A 19071-nucleotide genomic window follows, 5' to 3' on the forward strand; every position below is an offset into this window, starting at 1 on the left:
AGGGAGGGAGGGAGGGAGGGAGGGAGGGATAAAAAAAAGGAGAAAAGGAAGTTGTATAACCCCATGAAGAAGAATGTATTTCGATCTTCGCAAACCAAATAATAATGATAATAAATAAATAACTGAAATGGATTAAGACTTAAATTGAATATCCACTATGATTCCATGTGTCACAGGCCTTCATACGTGGCTGTACCAGGGTCTATAAAGGTAGCATAAACATTAAAAACACTTATTCCTCTTGCAGAGATCTCATGTTTCATTCCCAGCACATACATGACAGCTTATTCCTGTCTATACCTCCAGTTCTAGAGGCTCTGACTGCCCCTCTTCTGAATTTCAGGGATACTACATGAACATGGCACACAGACAAAAGACCTGAAAGTAAAAGTAAATAAATACTTTTTGAAGTTTAAAAATGGGGCTAGAGAGATGACTCAGTGGGAAAGAGAACTTACTACTCTTCCAGAAGACCCAAGTTTAATTCTTAACATTCATAGCAAGTGGCTCACAATCACCTGTAACTAACACTCTAGAGGATCTAAGTGCATATGCTCACATGCAGACACACACATAATAGACACCAATTTTTTAAAATAAGTTTGTTTTTTTTCTTTTTAAGTCTAAAAGACTGAACTGATGTGACGATATATGTACTTTTAACCTTCAAAATTATGGAGTAAAGTTCCAAATATTTATTAAATAATTTTTAAAGTTCCAAATATTACAAAAGGAAAATGACTAATATAGATCATACAAAGTACGTTCAAGATTAAATCAGAGTAGAAAGCTTCTGCACAACCAAAGAAACAATGAACAGAGAGAAAATACATTCTAAAGAACGGGATGTACAATCCATGCATCTGGTGATTGGTATCTAAAAGATATAAGAAAGTCAAACAGCTCAGTAGAAAATAAAAGGTTAGCCTGTCATTTGTATAACTGTCCCTCAAAGACCCATGTGTAAAAGGTTTGGCGCATTATATTTGCCACTTTGAACAGTTAGGTGGAACCTTAAGAATGAGTGAACCTATTAGCCATTGACTCATAACTTTGGGATGAATTCGGAGACACTAGTCTATCTTCCTCTGTTTCAGACAGGCTAAGGTGATGGCTGGTTTTCCTACTTGCCTCTGCTGTCATACATTGCTTTACAACAAGCCCAAGGCAGTACACAGTCACACTACAACTTCCAAAACCATGAGTCACAAAGAACCTTTATTTCTTTCTAGCTGATTGCCTGGGGTATTTGTTATTTAATGGAAAGCAGATTAACACAAATCCTAACCTTACATTCCTCAACAAAAGACATATAAATGGCAACAGATACAATGCTCTAAATGATGACATTTTGGTTAATGATGATGGTGACATTGTTTCCATACAATATAATGAAGCTAAACATTTTTTGTCATCTAGTGGCTTTTTTTTTAGCTTATTCATCATTTAATAGTAGATATATAAAATCATGTGCTAAGTGCTAGAAAATATGACTAAGCAATAAAAGAATAATGATGACAAATGAATGATATTAGGTGTACATAATATTATTAAAATAGTGGCCGGGCGTGGTGGCACACGCCTTTAATCCCAGCACTCGGGACGCAGAGGCAGGCGGATTTCTGAGTTCGAGGCCAGCCTGGTCTAAAAGTGAGTTCCAGGACAGCCAGGGCTACACAGAGAAACCCTGTCTCGAAAAACCATTAAAAAAAAACTGATAAAATAGTGAAAGAATTTTGCCAATGCAGTTGTACAGGATTGTAATCTCACTACACAGGAAATAAGGGCATGAGATCAGAAGAGTAAGGTCATTCCTGCCAGCATGTTTCAAGACAGCTTGTGTAACATGAGACCCTGTCTCAAAAACAAAAAAACAAATAAAAAGAGTACAGATAAATGTATATTTATGTACATTATTTGTGGGGATATTCATTAGTACAACCTCTATGAAGGAAATTTATCAAACTATAAAGTTTGTGTATATTTAACTCACAAAATCTACTCAAGTATTTACAAAAACCTGTAAATAATGCAGATATACATATGTAAACGGATTGTTTTCATTCATCTAGTGACTTTGATGCAATTGTCATTCAAGAAATCCTTAACATATCCAGCTACTGCACTGAATTAGAAAGAAAGAAAGAAAGAAAGAAAGAAAGAAAGAAAGAAAGAAAGAAAGAAAGAAAGAAAAGAAATCCTTAATGTTCAGTGCTCTTAACTGCTGAACTAACTCTCTAGCCCCATGGTCAATTATTATTTAACATCTAGTGCATGATTTTTTAAATAAATTTTCAATATATAAATTTAAACTATTTTAATTCTTCCTAATTAAGGCTTTCTTTACCATATACCAAACCCCACCTCTGATGACACATGTATAGCCATATGAAATTTTATTGTTGGGAAAATTTTTATCTATCATAATAGTTTTGTAAATGATTTAGAAAATAAAGCGTTGGTTTCCCCGGGGATAAGGTCATGTTAGTGGCCCCATCTCTAGGGATGGTTTCTTACCCATTTTTCTTGCTTAAGATCTTTGCCTAGGCTACCAGGAACATGTAAATAAGAAAAGGAATAAGAGAAAACAAAACAGATAGATTACCATGAGAACTATGGCTCAATAATTTTTTTCTCTGGTGATGAGTTCCACAACCGGTTCCAGGAGGCCTCCCCATTTTGAGGTCAATCGCCTCAGTCTGTGGAACTTTTCACACAGATCCTTCTGGAGGTGGTGTGGCATCAAATCAACCTTCTAAATGTTTATATCTAGAGACTTAGTTAGGGAAGCTTCTTTATGCAGGTGACTGGAGTCCATGGAGAAACATACAACTGCTCACAGTGCTGAGAGAAAGCAAGCCAGGGTTCAGCCTACATGGCACATCTATATTTCCTCCACTGCACCACCCTCAAGGCTCATAGAACATCTTGGAAAATGAGTTGTAAAGACTGTAAGAGCAAATCTTGGGGAGGTATGCTGTGAAATGCTGTCTTCTGATTATAGCATGGCTACTACCATGGAGATCTCACAGCAACTATGACCCGCACAAACCGGTTTTATATCAAATGGCCAAAATACATAGATGTCTTGTTCAGAAAGTCTTCACCTGTGCCTATCTGAAGTATGCAAACAATCCCAATATAGATGGGTTAGAGCATTTCCAGTCCCTCTGAAGTATGCACACAATCCCAATATAGATGGGATAGAGCATTTCCAGTCCCCTCCCCTTACTGAGAAGCTTCTTTGGAGCTGGCAGTTGTTGGACAAAGGAAAAGCATCCTTTTGGAGACTGTGACCACTGGTGGGTTTCTGGTGCTCTGATGAAGAACCTCATACTCACACCCTTATGGGCAGCTCTGAAGCTAGTGGGTTAATAAAAGCAAAACAAAACAAAACATGAAATTGTGAGGAGGTATGTTGAAGGGCACTGAAGAAGAGTGGGAGGAAATGAGGTTAGATAGGATCATACATTGTATACATGTATTAGATTCTCAAAAGTAGATTAAATTTTAAAAGCATAGCACATGTACTTGCTGATAGCCAAGAAGGATTTTGTTATAGGAAAAAAAAATCTGTCTTTCAGACTCCCCTAAAGGAACACATGTTAGCTATTAGGATTTTTAATATACCTTCTTTTCTCCTTTAAGTTTCTTTTACCTCAGCATTTTTATTTCTATGCTCTGGGACTAAACTAAGCCAATCAGGTTCTCTTTTGAGTGTTATAAACTGAGTCATAACCCTCTCAAAATGTAATCCTAACTCCCAAAATGCCCTTGTATTTGAAATCATTGCCTTATGTTTTAATTAAGCACATCTGTGGCTGTTAGTATGAGCCTCACAGAGGAATGTGATGCAGAGAAAGGAGGTGTGTGCAGACACAGAAAGATAACTGTAAGGCAAAGGGAAAAGGCCTCAGGAAAAATCAAACTTGTCAACAACTTGATCTGGAACTTCCCACTTCCATAATCTAAAAGCAATCTGTTGGTTAATCCTATTATTGTTAATTCTGTGGACTTTATCTTAGCATTTGTAAACTAATATGCTCAAAAATATTGTGTTGAATACACACACACACAACCCACCATAGTTGGCTGTGGGACAAATTTCATGAACATTTCAGGGGATGGAACACACATAAACAAAATTCTGTCAAAAAAGTGTCCGTTTCTAAGAAAAAAATTAAACAAGAGTAATGGTGTCTAGTAGAGAAGGAGTCTAATATAGAAGACCCGTTTTAAGGTAGGTGAGGAAGTAAATACTGAAAACTTTGTTCATTATGTTTTCCCACAGACTCAAGAAACTCCTCCAGCACAATAAAAGTTGTATTTTCATGAGCAGTTGGCCTATTTTCACATTGCTGAATCACTGAAGTAAGCAAATTGTTCTCATTCCACACAACACCTACGATTTACATATGTGATCAGAGAGATGACAAGTCACCAACAAGTTACCAACAACAAAAAAACTGGTGTACAGATAATTGGCACCATAACAGTCACATCATCAGATGGAAAACATGCTAAATTTTGTTGTCGTTGTTGTTGCTGCTGTTGCTGTTGTTTAAACATGTTTATTACAACAGATACAATTCACATCTGACTAGCTTTGTTTCTCCCCTCCTACAGTCATGTTCATTGGGCCACTGCCTTGTATCTGAGCAGTCAATGAACATGCTAAAAATTATGAGAGGGAAAAAGCTGTCAATAGCAATGAAAAGATTGTGTACAATTAAATCCTAGAGTCAGTTCATCTAGTTGTAGAACATGTATATCCCTATCAGAAGGATGACTACATTGGGGTACTGATGTTGAATATACGTGGATTCTGAATAGCATATAAAACAACTTTTGTGATGCACCAGTGATTAACATATAGTATTTAATCCCCCAAACAATGCTAAACAATAGACATTATTTACTTGATTTTACAAAATGAGACTCAGAAAAAATTATATAAAAATCATGTTACTATATAAAAAGCAGAATGAAGACTCAAATCCACTGTTGGAGTTCCAAGTTCATAGTCTATGCATCACTCTTTAAACTTCTTTCTTCCTCCAAGTATTTGCTTGTCTAAAGAATTTTGTATTATCCTTATTCATGTACCAATTTTCTCCTAATACAAGCTCCCTGAATATATTCTCTTCTAAAAATGAAATTACATGGATAGCATTTGAAATGTAAATGAAGAAAATATTTAATAAAAAATGAAATTACATGCTATACTTTCCATAATTCTTGTAACAATGTGTACAAAATATTTTTATTTTATATATTTATTTATTGTTTATTCACTTTACATCCTGATCACACCCCCTATCCTTCCTCTCCTTCTAGTCCCACCCTTAAAAATCCCTTCCCTCCATTACTCCCTCCCCTTCTCCTCAGTGAAAGGAAAGCTCCCCTTGGGTACAATCCCACCCTGGAACATCTAGTCACTGTAGACCTAAGAACATCCTCCTCCACTAAGTAGTCCAGTTAGGAGAAAGGGATCCGGTGGCAGGCAACTGAGTCATAGACAGCCTCCTATCCAATCATTAAGGGATCCACATGAAGTCCAAGCTGTACATCTGCTATAAATGTGTAGGGGGGCTAGGTTCAGCCCCTGCATGCTCTTTGGTTAGTTTCTTTGGTTAGATTTGGTTACGTTCAGATTCTGTGAGCCCCCATCGACCCAGGTTAGCTGACTTTGTAGGTCTTCTTGTGGTGTCATTGACACCTCCAGCTTAATCAACTCTATACCCACACTTCTCCACAAGTCTCCCTGAACACTGAATGATGTTGGGCTGTGGGTCTCTTCATCTGTTTCCACATGCTACTAGATGAACCCTCTCAGTAGTTATGCTAGGCTATCTGCAAGCGCAGTACAATACCATTAATAGTGTCAAGGACTGGCTATCTTACATGGAATTTGTTTCAGATTGGGCCAGTTACTGGCTACCCATTCTCTGATTCTCTACTACATCTTTATTTCTGTTCATTTGTAGACAGTACAAATTTTGAGTTGAATGTTTTATGGGTGGGCTGATGCCCCCCTTCCTCCACTCCAAGTCCCACTTGACTATAAGAGTCAGTTTCCATATCTCCCACAAGTAGGAGTCTCAGCTAGGGTAACCCCCACAGAACTTCCCCCAATCCCAAGTCTCCAGTTACTCCAAGAGATACTCCCCATTGATTGTCATTTCCTCTACCACAACCCTTCTCCCCATACCTGATCCCCATTTTTGTTCCCTTACTCACCCCATCTCCCTCCCAGTTTCCTCCTTCCATCCACCTCTAATGACTATTTTGTTTCCCTTTCTGAGATTCACAGATCCTCCCTTGGACCCTTCTTATTATTTAGTTTCTTTGGGTCTATGAATTTTGGTACTATTTTCCTATACTTTATGGCTAATGTCCACTATTAAGTGAGTACATACTATGCATGTCATTGTGGATTTGGAATACCTTACTCAGAATATTTTCTACTTACCTTGATTTGCCTGCAAGTTTCACGATATCCTTGTTTTTAATAGGTGAATAGTATTTCATTGTGTAGATATACCACATTTTCCTTATCCATTCATCAGATGAGTGATATCAAGGTTGTTTCCAGTTTCTGGCTATTATGAATAAAGTTGCTATGAACATATGTAAACAAGTGTCTCTGTGCCATGGTGGGACATGTTTTCAGTATATGCCCAGGAATGGTATAACTGGGTCTTGAGGTAGATCTATTCCTAATTTTCTGAGAAACTGCCAAATTGATTTCTAAAGTGGTTATACCAGTTTGCACTCCCACCAACAATGAAGGGGTGTTCCCTTGCCATCTTTGCCAGCATGTGCTGTCACTTGAGTTTTTTTCTTAGCCATTCTGATGGGTGTAAGATGGAATCTATTTTGATTTACATTTCACTGATGACTACAGGTTTTGAATATTTCTTTAAGTACTTCTTGGCCATTAGAGATTCCTCTGTTTAGAATTCTCTGTTTAGCTCTGTACTCCCCTTTTAAGATTTATTTATTTATTTATTTATTTATTTATTCATTCATTCATTCATTCATTCATTCAATGTGAGTATACTGTTGCTGTCTTCAGACACACGAGACATAAGGAATTATTGGATTCATTATAGATGGTTGTGAGCCACTATGTGGTTGTTGGGAATTGAATTCAGGACCTTTGGAAGAGCAGTCAGTGCTCTTAACTACTGAGCCATCTCTCTTGTCCTGCACCCCATTTAATTGGATTATTTGGGTTATTGATGTCTAATTTCCTGAGTTCTTTATGAATTTTGGATATTAATCCTCTGTCAGAGGTAGGGTTAGTGAAGATCTATGGTAAAGACCTTTTCCCATTCGATAGGCTGCGGTTTTGTCTTATTGAGGAATCCTTTGACTTATGAGTCCTTTGATCTTATTGCCTGAGCTATTATTGGTGTTCTGTTCAGGAGTTTGTCTCCTGTACGAATGTGTTCAAGGCTATTCTCCACTTTCTCTTCCATTAAAGTTGCATTATCAAGTTTTATGTTGAGGTCTTTGATCCACTTTTACTTAAGTTTTGTGCAGGGTGATGAATATGGGTCTATTTGCAGTCTTCTATAGGTAGATATCCACTCAGTCGAGCACCATTTGTTGAAGATGCTTTCTTTTTTCCATTATGTGGCTTTGGCATCTTTGCCAATATCAGGTGTCCATAGTTGTGTGGGTGCATTTTTGGTTCTTCTATTCGATACCATTGATTAACCTGTCTGTTCTATGCCAATACCATTTGGTTTGAAATTAGTGATGGTTGTTTTATTGTATAAAATACCCTGGGTCTGTTTGTTTTTGTTTTGTTTTTCCATAGGAAGTTGAGAATTGCTCTTTCAAGGACTGTAAAGAATTGTGCTATAATTTTGATAAGAATTCTATTGAATCTGTAGATTGCTTTTGGTAAGATGTATCTTTTTACTATGTTAATCCTGTCATGAGCATGGGAGATCTTTCCATGTACAGATAAATTTAATTTCTTTCTTCAGTGACTTGTCATTTTTGTCATGAAGGAGGGCTACTTTTTTTTTAGTTGATTTTGCATCCAGGAATGATGCTGAAGAAGTTTATCAGCTGCAGGAGATCTCTGGTAAATTTTTTGGAGTCACTTATACTCTCATATCTACAAGGAGCAATATTTTGACTTCTTTTCCAATTGTATTATCTTGATAACCTTTGTTGTCTTATTGCTCTAATTAAAATATCAAGTACTATGTTGGATAGAGTGGGCAGCTTTGTCTTATCCTTGATTTTAGTGGAATTGTTTTAAGTTTCTCTCCATTTAACTTGATATGGACTATTGATTTGCAGTATACTGCTTTGGTTATTTTTAGGTATACACTTTGTATCCCTGCTCTTTCAAATATTTTAACATGAAGAGGAGTTGGTTGTCGATTGCTTTTTCAGCATCTAATTAGATGATCAAGGGATTTTTTTTCTTTCAGTTTATATGGTGGATTACATTGATGGCTTTGTGTATGTTGAACCATTCCTACATTCCTGGAATGAAGCCTACTTGATCATGGTAGATGATGCTTTTGATTTGTTTTTGGATTCAATTTTGTAAGTATCTTATTGAGTACTTTTACATCAATCTCCTTAAGGGAAATTGTTCTGAAATTTTTTATGTTGAGTCCTTCTATGGTTTAGGTATCAGGGTAACTGTGACTTCAGAATGAGTTTTTCAGTGTTCCTTCTCTTCATATTTTGTAGAATAATTTGAGAAATATTGACATTAGCTCTCCTTTGAAAGTCTGATAGAATTCTGCATCAATCTCCTTAAGGGAAATTGTTCTGAAATTTTCTATGTTGAGTCCTTCTATGGTTTAGGTATCAGGGTAACTGTAACTTCAGAATGAGTTTGTCAGTGTTCCTTCTCTTCATATTTTGTAGAATAATTTGAGGAATATTGACATTAGCTCTCCTTTGAAAGTCTGATAGAATTCTGCCCTAAATACATCTGGCCCTGGGCTTTTTTGTTTGTTTATTTGGGAGACTTAATAACTCTCTATTTCCTTCAGCGTTATTGGACTCTTTAGATAATTTGCTTAATCTTGATTTAACTTTCGTAAGTGGTATCTGTCTAGAAAAACATCCATTTTGTTTAGATTTTCCAGTGTTGTGGAATATAGGCTTTTGAAGTAAGACCTAATGATTATTTAAATTTCCTAAGTGTCTGTTATGTCTCCCTTTTCATTTCTGATTTTGTTAATTTGGATACTGTCTCTCTGCCTTTTATTTTGGCTAAGGGTTTGTCTATCTTGTTAATTTCCCCAAATAACCAGGTCTTAGTTTTGTGGATTCTTTATGCTATTCTCTTTCTAATTTATTGATTTCAGTTCTGTGTTTATTTCTTGACATTTCTTCCTCTTGAGTGTGTTTGCTTTCTTTTTGAAATTTTCTAGAGCTTTCAGGTATACTTTCAAATTGCTAATATAACTTTCTAATTTCTAATTTCTCTATGAAGGCACTTAGTGCTATGAACTTTCCTCTAAGTACTGCTTACATTGTGTCCCATAAGTTTAGGTATGCTCTGTCTTTGTTTTCATTGAATTCTAAAATGGTTTAATTTCTTTATTTCTTCTCTGACACAGTGATCATTTAGTAGAGAGTTGTTCAGTTTCCATGAGTTTGTAAGCTTTATTGATTGGTGTTTGTGAAGTTCAGCTTTAATTCATAGTGGTCTGATAAGATACAAGGGATTATTGCTATTTACTTGTATCTGTTGAGATACAAGTAAATAATTGCCTGACTATATAGAGACAGTTCTTTGAGGTGTTGAGACGTGTATTCTTTTGTGTTTGGGTGAAATGTTATGTAGATATGTTAGATCCATTTGATTCATTACCCTTGTTAGTGTTTTTTTGTTTGTTTGTTTAGTGTCTGTCTTGACATGTCCATTGGTAAGAGTGGGGTGTTGAAGTCACACTATTAATGTGTGTGGTTTGGTGTGAGGGTTAGGTGTTATTAATGTTTCTTTTATGAATTTAGATGCCCTTGAATTTGGGGCATATATGTTTAGAATTAAGAGGTCATCTTGGTGAATTTTTCTTTTGATGATCATTAAGTATCCTTCCCCATCTATTTTTTACTAATTTTGGTTGAAACTCGATTTTATTAGATATTAGAATGGCTACTCAAGCTTGCTTATTGGGTCCACTTGCTGGCAAACTTTTTTCCAGTCCTTTATTCTAAGATAATGTCTATCTTTGTTGCTGAGGTATATTTCTTATATGCAGCAGGATCCTATTTTTGCATCCATTCTGTTATCCTGTGTCTTTTATTGGGAAGCTGAGTCCATTGATGTTGAGAGATATTAATGACCAATGGGAGTTAATTACTATTATTTTGATGTTGATGGTATTAGTGTGTGTGTGTGCTTGTATGTGCATGTGCTTGTGTATGCTTCTTTTATTTGGCTTTTGCTACTTAAGTCCTATGTTATCTTGTATGTAGTTAGCGTCCTTGGTTGGAGTTTTCCACCTAGTATTTTCTGGAAGGCTCCATTTGGTTGATGGATGATTTTCAAATTTGGTTTTGTCTTGCAATATCTTGCTTTCCTCGTGTATAATGATTGAGAGTTTTGCTGGATATAGTAGTTTAGGTTGGGTATTTGTGATCTCTTAGAAGCTGTATGACATCTGCCCAGGCCCTTCTACCTTATAGAGTCTCTGTTTTGAGGTTGGTTGTAATTCTGATAGGTCTGCCTTTGTTACTTGGCCTTTTTCCCTTGCAGATTTTAATATTCTTTCTTTGTTCTATAGATTTAGTGTTTTGATTATTATGTGGCAGGAATATTTTCTTTTCTGGTCCAGTCTAGTCAGTGTTTGAAGTGGGAAGTTCTGGTTTCTTTGGAGACTCAGTTATGTCATGTGATGTCATTCTGAAAACTGGCTTATGAGAGAATGTTTTGCTGAAGCAGACTTGTGGAAGGATGGTTTTGCTGAACCAGACATGTAAAAGGATATTTTGCTGAGAACAGACATATGGTGTTTTCCTGTATGTTATCTGGTTGAAAGGGCATGGGATGTTTTGCTGGAGTGCATTCTTGAGAGGACATGTGATGTTTGGAAAGAGTATAAGTATAGCCCAACTGATGGGATGACACTCTGGGATTGGTTTGTCTTGCTAGTCTTGGTTGATGCTTCACTGACGCTGATATTTGCTTGTCATGATTTCATAGAGAGAAGTGCACCAAAGAACTTTTGGAGGTGTTTCAGCTGCTTCTTGCTGCTTTCTCAGACTTGTGCTGATCAGTGGAACCTCGACATTTCTTCTGGATTGAGTTGCTGCTGCTAATTTGAGTGAACTACCCTGCTGACAATTAAGATTGAAATCTCCCCAAAGAAATACTTCTAAACAGGTCCAATTCCCGCTTATTCTATTAACCATCTTCCTCCCCTACAATTGATTGCTGCACTGTAAAGGAAAGTTGAAAGCATTTAAGAACCTTTATTAAAGTAGGATTTAAAAAATATAAGCCTGCAGGCATTTGGTAAGCTTCCATCATGTTTATAGTCATCTCTTGAGGTTGGAAAAATTTTCTTCTATGGTTTTGTTGAAAATATTGGAGCTAGGAATCTTCACATTCATTAATTTCTATTATTCTTAGGTTGGGTTGGAGGGGGCTGCTTTTTTCCATGGTGTCCGAGATTTCCTGAATGTTTTATGTCAGGAATTTTTTTAGATTTAGCATTTTCTTTGACTGATGTATCAATTATTTCTATTGTAAGTTCTACAACTAGAATTCTCTCTTCTATCTCTTCTATTCTTTTGTGATGCTTGCATCTGTTTTGTTCTCTCTGGTGCTTTCCAATTCCAGGATTCCCTCAGACTATGTTTTCTATATTGCTTCTATTTCCATTTTCAGGTCTTGAATAGTTTTATTCATTTCCTTCAGTTCTTTAATTGTATTTTCCAGTATTTCTTAAAGAGATTTATTAGTGTCCTATTAAAAGGCCTCTACTTGCTTGAATTTTCCTGTATTTCTTTTAGGATTTAATTTCTTCTTCAACGGCATCTATCATCTTTGTAAAGTTGGATTATAAAGGTCATTTTTCTTGTCCTTCAGTTGTATTACAATATCCAGGGCTTGCTGTGGTGAGATAGACTTGCTCTCAAGGTGCGTTGACTCATTTGTGTTTTTAGGCTGGCTTTTAGACGTTTTTGTTGGTATTTAAGACCAGCCTTAGTCTGTGGTGATCTGATAGGGTACATGGAATTGTTTCAATCTTCTTGTGTATATTGAGACCTATTTTGTGACAAATTATATGGTCAGTTCTGGAGAATGTACTGTGAGGTGCTGAGTAGAAGATATATTCTTTTGGTTTAGGATGAAATGTTCTATAAATACCTGTTAGATCCAGTTGGTTCATAACTTCTGTGAATTTCACTGTTTCTCTGTTTAGTTTCTGATTCCATGATCGTTCCATTGCTGAAAGTGTGGTGTTGATGTCTCCCATGATTATTGTATGAGGTACAATGTGTGCTTTCAACTTTTGTAAAGTTTCTTTATGAGTGTGGGTGCCCTTATATTTGGAGCATAAATGCAAGAATTAAGAGTTTTTCTTGGTAGATTTTTCCTTTGATCAGTATGAAGTGTCCTTCTTTATCTCTTTTTGATAACTTTTGGTTGAGAGTTGATTTTATTCAATATTAGAATAGCTACTCCAGCTTGTTTATTGGGACCATTTGCTTGGAAAATTGTTTTCCAACCTTTTACTCTGAAGTAGTGTCTGCCTTTGTCACTGANNTGCATTTCCTGTATGCAGCAAAATGCTGGGTCTTCTTTTGTATCCAGTCTGTTAGTCTATTTTGTGGAGTTGAATGCATTGATGTTAAGAGATATTAAGGAAAAATGATTGTTAATTCCAGTTATTTTTGTTGTTAGAGGTAGAATTCTGTTTGTGTGGCTATCTTCTTTAGGGTTCGTTGACAGGTTACTTTCTTGCTTTTTCTAGGGTGTAGTTTCCCTCATTGCATTGGTGTTTTCCATCCATTATCCATGTAAGACTGGATTTATGGAAAGATATTGTATAAATTTGTTTTTGTCATGGAGTATCTTGGTTTCTCCATCTATGGTAATTGATAGAGTTTTGTTGGGTATAGTAACCTGGACTGGCATTTGTGTTTTCTTAGGGTCTATATGACGTCTGCCCAGGATCATCTAACTTTAATAGTCTCTGATGAGAAGTCTGGTGTAATTCTGATAGGTCTGCCTTTATATGTTACTTGACATTTTTCCCTTGCTGCTTTTAATATTCATTTTTTATTGCATATGGTGCGTTGACTATTATGTAATGGGAGGAATTTCTTTTCTGGTACAGTCTATTTGGAGTTCTGTAGGCTTCTTGTATGTTCATGGGCATCTCTTTCTTTAGGTTAGGGAACTTTTCTTCTATAATTTTGAAGATAATTACTGGCCCTTTAAGTTGGGAACTTTCACTCTCTTCTATACCTATAATCTTTATGTTTGGCCTTCTTATTGTGTCCTGGATTTCTTGGATGTTTTGGGTTAGGAGCTTTTTGAATTTTGCATTTTCTTTGACTATTATGTCAATGCTTTGTATGTTATCTTCTGCACCTGAAAAACTCTCTTCTATCTCTTGTCTGTTGGTGATGCTTGTATCTATGACTCCTGATCTCTTTCCTAGGTTTTCTAACTCCAGGGTTGTCTCCTTTTGTGATTTCTTTATTGTTTCTATTTCCATTTTTAGATCTTGGATGGTTTTGTTCATTTTCTTCTTCTGTTTGTTTTTTCCTGTAATTCTTTAAAGGATTTTTGTGTTTCCTCTTTAAGGGCTTCTAGCTGTTTACCTGTGTTCTCCTATATCTCTTTAAGGTAGTTATTTATATCCTTCTTAAACTCTTTTATCACCATCATGAGAAGTGATTTTAGATCCAAATCTTGCTTTTCTGGTGTGATAGTGTATCCAGGACTAGCTAAGGTGGGAGAATTGGATTCTGATGGTGCCAAGTAACCTTGGTTTCTGTTGATTATGTTCTTAAGCTTGCCTCCTGCCATCTGATTATTTCTAGTTCTACCTGTCCTTGCTATACTATATCTGACTGGAACCTATCCTTCCTGTGATCCTGGTTGTGTCAGAACTTCTCAGAGTTCAGCTGTCATTGTGATGCTGTGATTCTGGGATCCTGTGATCCAGAAATCCTGTGTGTGTCAGAGATCCTGGGAGTCAAGCTGTCTCTGGCACACTGAGATCCTGGTGTGATCAAGCTCTTGGGATCCCGGGATCCTGGGATCCTAGGATCCTGTGGACCTGGTCGTGTTAGAGAACCTGGGAGTGGAACTTCCTCTGGGTGTTGTGGGTTAAATTTTCTCTTATGAGTTGTTTACAGTGCATATATTTTAATAGGTGCATTTCTGTCTCCCATTTTTTCAAACACACAAAAAAGTTTACTGTAATAAGAAAATAGTCTCTATATTTAAAGATATTTATGCTATATATTTTTTGTCTAGGTTTCTGCATGTGACACTCTTGGTAACACTTCTGTCTAGAAAATCTGAAGCCTAGCTCTCTGATGGCTGATCTTCACTTGGACACACAATACCTAAAATCAGAAATCACTCAGCTTTCAATATCTCAGACGTTTTTTATTTTTTTCCAGTGGGCCATCTTCATGGTTCACTTCTGTAGGTATTGGTTGATATCACTACTTTAGAGGAGACCAGGTATAAAAAGCACCCCACACAATGGACTGCCAGTGTTCTATATGTCTTCTATGTCTGGCTCTTGGAGATAGCATTCTTTCTTGAGACTTCTTACTGGAGAAATGGTGCCCATACCTAGGTGACTGAGAAGCAATAACTCTACTGACTCTCGCTGCCCCATGCACCAAGTAGTGGAGGTGGTGGATGGAGAAGTCTTGAGAAGTACCTTACCCTGATCACTTGACTCTTGCCAGGGGAGAGAGAGGAACTGCCCCCAGTGAGGAAGTTCTCCAAGATGCCTCACATGGTGTTCTCCCGCAACTTAGGGTCAGGGTAAGGTACAGGGTGCTCCCCGGATCAGAACACATTTTTCTTCTCTTGTCGTTCCCACTCCATCTGGGTGATGGTGCTACGTCTGGCTCTGGCGCTACTACTTCTCTGTCAACCAGCCTTTTCCATCAAGGAGACCTGTGTCCCTCTTCCATCTAGTGTGTTAGGGTTTGACGGGCATCTCCTGCCCTATGCACCAAGCAGATGAAGCTGGCCTCAGGCTTTGTCACTTATTGAGTGTGGTTCCAGGAGTCCTTTGGTAACCACAACACAGAGTCATACAGGCAGCTAAGGCACGAGACTTTCTCATCCCTGCTGCTTGGGGACACAAAGCTGTAATAGCAGCAACATCCCATGCATGGGAGGTCCTCTGAAGCCTGTTTTCCTGATGTTGACCCTCAGACCTTGGTACCCTGTTTACAGGATTTCTGAGTTGCATGGAGCTTCTCACTTGGCTGGTGTAATTGTGGCACCATCAGCCATTATGAACCTACCTGGCTCTCTCCTGTCCCGAGCTAAGTTCTCGCCAGCAAGAACACACTCGGACAACCGGATTCTTCTGTGGCAAAGCTTTATTGCTTCATCGTGAGGAAGACCCCGAGCCCCAGAAATGGTGCAGCTTATATATGTCTTANTGTGGCGTGTCTGCACCTGATTGACTGCTTGCTCATAATTTCAAAAGTACACCCCGGGATGGGTCGTGACTTGGTGCGAACTTACTCTTGCACTTGCGCACATTAATTAATTATAGTTATGAACAACAAAGGCCAATGCCATCCTGTAATGGCAATTTCTCACAGCTCCCTACACTCTCCTACTCCTGTCTGTATCCTCAGCAACCTCCTCTCTATTCTCTGGCATTACCACCCAGGGACCACAGTTCCTCCAAGTGCACTATTACCACAGCTGCCTCCATGGCCCTTTTAACTCACAGCCAGAATTTTGTCACTGGCTAGGCACGCTCTCTTTTGGATTAGCAGACAGCAACCAGACCTTTTATGATTCATTCTTCAGGGTCTTCCAGATCCACATTTTAAAGGAAGCTCTCTAAAGGTAAAGGGGTATGATGGACATGCAATTGATCTCTGGAGCTTGGGAGTTGTATTCTACTTTCCAGGGAAAGGAATATGAAGAACTAAAGCAGAAAATCTTGGCACCAGGCCTGCTGAAGAAGAAACATTCAGGTTCAGATACCTTTACTTCCCCCTGGGTGCAGTCTGACACCAAGCACTAAGGTGTCCCTGGGGCATATCTGGAGAGAACGGGCTGAATTCTCTTTCTTACATAGCAGGATCCTCATGGTGGCCCTCCTTGCTGGAAAATGGAGGTGAACTATCCTTTGAACCAGCACTAGTCAGGTCATGGAGCTGTTCTGTGAGGTTCTCCTGAGGTGAGGTGTGTGGAAGAGATAATTTTATCTTTTCACTGGTTATCTTGGTGCCCTTACACTGGGCTTCCTCCACAGAGGCATGATGAGATAAAACATCCTGCCAGGACACCTTGCTCTTTGAATTGTTAAGGCCAGCTTTGGACACATCCATGGATGACTGGCTGGAGTAGATTTCCAGTCATGAGTCCTCTGAAGACACTCTGGTACACCTTTCATCAGAGGTGTCACTGCTTTCTGTCTCCCCCCAGGTGCTGCTCATGAAGTTGGGGACAAGACAAGCTGGGGGCAGACTCTATGAATGAAAGTTGTCATCTTGTTCAAGCAGTTCTGTGTGGGTGGCAAATTATACATCATTATAGTCTTTTTTCTGTTCTTAGGACTTTCATGTAGAGTGAGCAAAATGAATATAGGAAAGATAGAGACCCTAGATCCCCTCCCAATAACTATTTGTTGTATCATGCTTGGCCCTATATAGTCCAAGGTTTGATCCTACTGCCTGGGCTTAAGTTTTTTATTAAGTTGTCTCCTCAGGGTTACTGTTGTCTAAGCATAAAATATGTAGCCATCACGTGGTCAAATTTCTTCTCCCATAAACTTTGTTTTGTCTCTCGTTGCTTGTATCCTATGACACCCATGATGACCATTACAGTGGGGTCTGGGTGTCTGTCTGTGTTCTTCCTAAAGGAAATGGGAGAACCTTCATTGTCATGCTTTATCCATTACAAAGAAGCTCACAATATCATGTACCATTGGCTTTACAGGTAACAACTTAGCAACCATATCCCAAAGTTCTGGTGACAGTTTGAATTTAATGGAGTACTTTCCTACCAAGATTTTCTGCTTTAGTTCTTCATAGTCATTTCCCTGGAAAGGGGGCATTCTATCAACATGAAGTAGAGCACAACCTCCCAAGCTTCAGACATCAATTGAACATCCATTCTACCCTTTAACTTTCGAGAGTTCTGGTGTGCAATAAGGGAAGGTCCCATAGAAAGTTGCTGGCTTCTGGCCCATGGTAATCTTGGTGTCCAATCTGAAATCACTAAGTTTGATATTTTCTTTGCCATCCACTAAAATATGTTCAGGCTTTAAATCCTTGTGGGCAATCCCTTTCTGGTGACAATACTGGAAGGTATATACCATCTGTTTAAATAGCCTATGAGACTCCTCCTCTGGTACATAGCCAAACTCCACAATTCTGCTGAACAGGTCTCCTCCCACCACATGTTCCAGAATCATCAAAATGTTGTTTGTGATATTGATAATGTGAAAAAGTTTAATATGAAGATGGTCTAGAGTTTTTATAATTTCAATTTCTGATTTGATGAGGGTGTTCTTCCTGCCTGTTAGAATATTTTTTACTGTTACTATTGTCTGGGTGTGGAGATGGCTAGACAATTTTACTTCCCTAAATGCTCCTTGGCCAAGGGTCATTAAGATTGTATAATGTTCTATTAAAGCCTCTCTATGAAAGGGGTTGGACGTTAGGTCCTGCCACACTTACCATCTCTTCATCTTTGTTGATAGGAATTATTGGTATCAACACCAATCTGTCAAAATCCAAGCAGGTTCACCATATTTGAGTCCAAACTTCACCACCATCTGAGTCCAAAACTTTATTAGTATCCAAATCCAAAAATTTTCACCAACATCCAAGTCAAACAGACAGCTATCAAACAGCTCCCAGCACTAGATGGACAAAAAAGCAACCCCAGAGAGTACATCATATGCACAGGGTCAGTCATTGCTCACAATGGCTCTTTTCTTTTCTTTTCTTTTCTTCTCTTTCTTTTTTTTCTTTTCTTTTTGGGGAGTGGGGGAAGGGAGGAGGAAGTGCTTTATTTGGCTTATACATCCATATCAGAGGAAGTTCATCATCAAAGGAAGTCAGAATACAAATTCAAACAGGGCAGGAACCCCAGTCCAAGATGACACCACCCACAATTGTATGAGCCCTCCCACATCAATGATTAATTAAGAAAATGCAATACAACTGGATCTTATAGAGACATTTTTCTCAGTTAAGAAATACCTCTACTTTATGTGTCAAGCTGACATAAGACTAGCCAGTACCACTGACCCCTTGTCAACTTGACACACAAACACATTGCTGTTAAACCACAATCTTTCTTTTCTTATCAATCCCCAAGATCTCATATTAAAAACATAAATAACTTTAAAGTCTTTTACAAATTCAAACACAGTAAAATTCCAGGTTCTTTAAAGTATCTAATCTCTCAAAAAACAAAAAAACAAACAAACAAACAAAAAAACCTAAAACTCTTTTAAAACTTCAAAGTCAACATTGTGAAAATGGCTAGCTTGCAGAAAGCAATCTACAAATTCACTGCAATCCGTATCAATATTCCAACTCAATTCTTCAACGAGTTAGAAAGGGCAATTTGCAAATTCATCTGGAATAACAAAAAACCTAGGATAGCAAAAACTCTCTCAATGATAAAAGAATCTCTGGGGGAATCACTATGCCTGATCTAAAACTGTACTACAGAGCAATTGTGAGGAAAACTGCATGGTACTGGTATAGCCACAGACAGGTAGACCAATGGAATAGAACGGAAGACCCAGAAATGAACCCACACACCTATGGTCACTTGATCTTTGACAAGGGAGCTAAAACCATCCAGTGGAAAAAAGACAGCATTTTCAACAA

This window comes from Mus pahari, chromosome 9, assembly GCF_900095145.1.
Source record: "Mus pahari chromosome 9, PAHARI_EIJ_v1.1, whole genome shotgun sequence".
Taxonomy (NCBI): domain Eukaryota; kingdom Metazoa; phylum Chordata; class Mammalia; order Rodentia; family Muridae; genus Mus; species Mus pahari.